Source organism: Corticium candelabrum, chromosome 2 (assembly GCF_963422355.1).
Source record: "Corticium candelabrum chromosome 2, ooCorCand1.1, whole genome shotgun sequence".
Lineage (NCBI taxonomy): Eukaryota > Metazoa > Porifera > Homoscleromorpha > Homosclerophorida > Plakinidae > Corticium > Corticium candelabrum.
Genome location: NC_085086.1, coordinates 8,923,304 through 8,928,036, shown reverse-complemented (window position 1 = coordinate 8,928,036; position 4,733 = coordinate 8,923,304).

Here is a 4,733-nt window from a genome sequence, read left to right as displayed (position 1 = left end):
GTTTGAAATATTTGACAGGCAGGCAGGCAGACAAATAGACAGACAGACAGACAGATAAAACGCGCGCCAGACAAACATAGATTGAATTATTCTATTAAGCAAAGAACCATATAAATTTGCGGTCTTAATTCCCAGGTATGTTTCAGCACTGAGCATGGCATCATCACAGACTGTCGGTTGTGTAGATGCCTAGTAAGCTTGCTATTGTATATGTCACGTTTTAGAGATAATAAAACCACCACCACCACCACAACAACAACAACAGCAACGTTTACAAAATGTCTGCTAGTTGTGTGACTTCCATCACTCCTTCACGAGAGATTAATTGTTCTTTATATGAAACACAAATGCTACTACGACACACAGAAATTCGCAATATAATTACTAGCAAAGCTGTCACAGTGAACATGACGACAGGAAAGCCGTAGTATCCCAAGAAACGCAAAAATAACTGACAACTGCAGAGAAGACGAGGATCCTGTGCCAGACATGTCATTTGTGCTTCTTGATGATGAAGACTTTCCATTTCCTGGTGAAGTCGACTTCTGACTATTGCTAAATCCAAGTGTTCTGTAAGATCTTTCTTTAGCCCTGGATTTTACTAAGAAAAACAGAGCGAGTAACACAACCATGCACTACTAAATGTTAGCCTGTCCTTGTCCAGTAGCGTAGCCAGGCATACTTGGAGAGGGGTGCCCACTCAGCAAACTACAGACACAGTCACTTTAGACCAACCACGCCTACCTAGAGTCTAAATTTTTATCCGTCACCACAATCAAGAGAATGAGTCTTCAACTTCGTCCAACCACATTACATTACAGTGTAACACAATCATCTGCATGGAGTCAGACTTAGAGAAAAGCAAATGAATTTAATTTTGCATTGACCATGCACTCTGAAGAGCCCTAAGACTCAAGAAACTGCTCAAACGTACAGTACAGCAGCTACGTGCTTTACATCCCTTTTATTTAATAAATAGTGTAAATATCAACCCATATTATTTCTCTGTGAGAATAATATAGATGAAAATTATGGGTATAAAAACACACAAGAATGCAATTTTACATTTAGCATAATGATACTTTTTAGCTGAAATCTTCTACGACATTTCTTTTTGCCCAGATTGATACGCACAGGAAATCATAACCCTTGCTGGGAACAAAATGGTTGTTGAGCAACCGCAGCCTAGCCTCGGACTCGGACGACAAACCTGATGATGCACTGACCATGAACAAGAGTCTACGTTGAAAGTTTCTCCCACGTCTCCAAACGTCCTTGCTGCATGAGAAATCTGGCATGTAAATGGATCGCAGTCTAGAGTGGCCGAAGACACCTCCTAGGCCTCAGCATGGAAGCCACACAGGGAATCCGACAGAAAACCCTAGTGGGTTTTTTGGGGGGGTTTGGGGTTTTACAAGAAAACCCTTCTATAACCCTGTAGGATTACTGATACAATTACCTTGGAGGGTTTCAAAACCCCTTCTAAAACCCCACAAAACCCCTTTCAAGGTTTTGAAGGGTTTTCGTTATCACTGTGGTTTAATTAAAAATAGCATATTGATATAATTTTGTGTGGAAATGTCCTTAATCCGATTAATTAAATGGGATAGATATAAAATTGGATCAAATCAGGTCCCGCCTTAAATTATATTGGCAGAGTGTACCCATTTATAGCATGTGGTCTATTAATAAAATACAATAGATATTAAATAATTATTTAAATCCCGCCTTTGACATAGCGCGCGTTTTCAATGTAGCATGGGTCACGAGTGTATGCATGTACTTGAATCGTTCATTTATTACTATTCGGCTACTAGACCACAGTACGGTACACTGCAGGCTTAGCTAGGTGATTAAAAATATCTACAAAACTAATGTCTTCGTGGCGATCGAAGGCTACGCGGTTTGCTAGTTGTCTTTTTCACTTGGTTTCTGATGATTCTCTTGCCCAGGTGATGAATCTCTAGCAGCAGCTGCGGTTTCTTCCAGGTGAACCGTCATGAGCGACCTTTGGTTGAGCACTCAGGAGATTTGATCGTTTTCTAATACAAAGCAGTTGTTGTAGCAGCAGTAACGCAGACAAGAAGAGACAAGAGGTACCTGTATTTGTATTATCGAATCTTTTCCTAAAGCCTCAATCTCAGCCCCATGCATATTTCTAACAAGAAGAAACTGTCGACACCTTTGAGATGGGGTAGGCCTCTTCGTCGATGTTTTTACCTACGTACAATACCAACAGGAAATGTGAAGCATCTGAAGTTGTTAGCGACAATCAAAGTACCTAGCCGTTTCTGACAGCTAGACTACGTTCAGCCAAGACCGTGCAAGCGTAATTTCGTAGTTGAAGTCTAGATAAGGCAAGAAAGACCATTGTAGGTGACCATGCAGCAGCTACTGGAGCGTTGGCGTGACCAAGTATACCTTTTGGATTAGGTAGGGACACGTCTTTGCTTGTCGCTGGACTGTGCTGTTGCAGGTGAAGGCATAGGATGCGTAATCCTCTTGCAGCCGTCGAAGCTAGACGACCGCCAAAACAGACCGACCGTTGAACTTGGACTGTCGGTTGAGTCCAAGTGCCCGCGTATTTGCTATTTGAACAATGCGTAATGGTGATTGGCTACAGTCAAGACTCCCGTTCAGGTGCGATTTCCAAGCTTGATGCCGATTGTTTCATTTCGATCTTCCTTGATCCTACTACCGATGTTGCAATACCGGTCACATCTTGTCAATCTCCGGGTGGGAGCTGTTTAGTCTCTAAATCATTCTAATTGCTAGTCTACTGCCCGCTAAGTATGAAAGTAAACAATAGCGTCGTTTGGTAGGCGTGATCTTGGACCACGAGTGCCCCCAGAGTGGTAAATTGACATGACTAACAAAACGTTCCAATATTTTTGGTCTACAGTTCTAAAAGGTTAGAGAAAGAGAAAGAAATAGGTAAAGTGCAGCTCTCTCTAGGCTGTAATACTAATGAGTTTTACTGAATAGTTTACAATTTACAAGTATGTATTGACGTGCCTCGGAATTCTAACACCTTGCTCGTGCCCACCGTGTGGTTTGATTTCTCTCTCACAATTTGTAGTAAGACCAATAAGCTGTAGCCCTAGTTAATTTGTGCGCTGTTCACGAAGTCAGGGCTGTAAGAAATTTCTTGAGAAACATTCTCGAGATTAGCATCTCTAGACAACATTGGCGAATTGCTAACTTGCATTAGATCGATTGCAATTGTTCTGCTGCCATCATTGGAACGATCTTCACCAAGCCCTACATCAGTAATTACTGCTGCGACTGGACAACAATTGTATATACCGGTAACTTGCAATTGGTAATCTTAAATGGTTTGCTAGGGTTATTTATGCAAGGGATCTGGGATGTTTCAGGGTTTTGAAGGGTTAGGGTGGGTAGTGCACTGCACTACGAACTCGTGCCGTAGTTCAGTTGAGAGCATTCCATCTGCCTGTTTCTCTGTTGTAGATGAGTTTACGGGTGGAGAGGGTCACAACGTACGCTGCAAAATGCTGACAGCGCTTCTTGCAACCGAAACGTAAGGCAGAAGGCGTAGTTCAAGAGGTGTGGTGTTTCAAGCCTTGTGGTTTTAATAGGCACGCCCTAGAAAACCCCACAAAACACCTATAAATCTGACAGGGTTTTCTGTCGGATTCCCTGTGCCATAGTCACTGTTTTCAATACTGTCTTCTATTCCTTCTGGGCAGCGCTATTCTTTGCTGAAAGCGTTCGTGATGGACTGCTGCTTTCTGATTTTTACTTTGAATAGCTTCTGAAGTTCATTATATTCTGACTGGTCAATTAACGTCCGGGTTAGATCTGCAATATCTGCGAGCTATCACCAACAAGTACAAGAACGCGCATAGAGCACTTTAACTAAGCAAGTGCAAGCAGTATTATAATCAAACTAACATTTACGCGAATTCCTTTCTAGCTTCAGGATTTTCTAGAAATCACGTGATCAATCTTGAGAGGTGCTGCGTCCCCTGCGCCCCACAGGAGTTACGCGCCTGAATTGTCAAGTCTTTTGAAAACACGATTATCATGCAAGCTAGGTGTTCGATTACACTGGGAAAACTGTAGACAACCGGTGCTAGCTCTATAGCGTATTACGTGGTTAGATGGGACTAGATATATCTAAACGGAAGCCCCGTCTCCGGTAGCTCATGCTTTCTGCAATTGCCAAGCTTCACCTCTAGCAACTATAGCTCGACCGACAGGAACCATGCAGGCTGGTTGTGATACTCATTTTGACGTCTCAAGTAGAGAGAGTACTTTTTAGCCTCGTACAGGACCCTCTCGCGCCATCGTGCCCGGTACGACGGCGCGAGAGGGTCTGGTACGATGCTAGGTCTTTTTACCGTCAAAAGAAGTCTCCCTCATGCACTTATTTCTCTAGTTCCTGTCTATTGTCATTGTCTCAGTTTTGGGTACAGACGGGGCTTTTCTAAGGGCGCCCTAACTGACGGTATTATCCAAGGTGCATGAGTGAGAATCCCCGTTTCGTAGCAGTGCGACATAGTATTATTCCATTTAGTGCGCATTCACATTTCTGCAAGTTCCAGTGTTCTACAGATGCATTCACTGCGTCAAACAAGATGCATGGGTGTACAGTATCTAACGAGTGAAGTTTCAACAGCAGCATAGGAAAATGCGTTCGGATAGAAAGCAGCTTTACGCTTACATCAGAGCAGACAGACGTAAATTAAATTAACTTTCCACGCCAACAT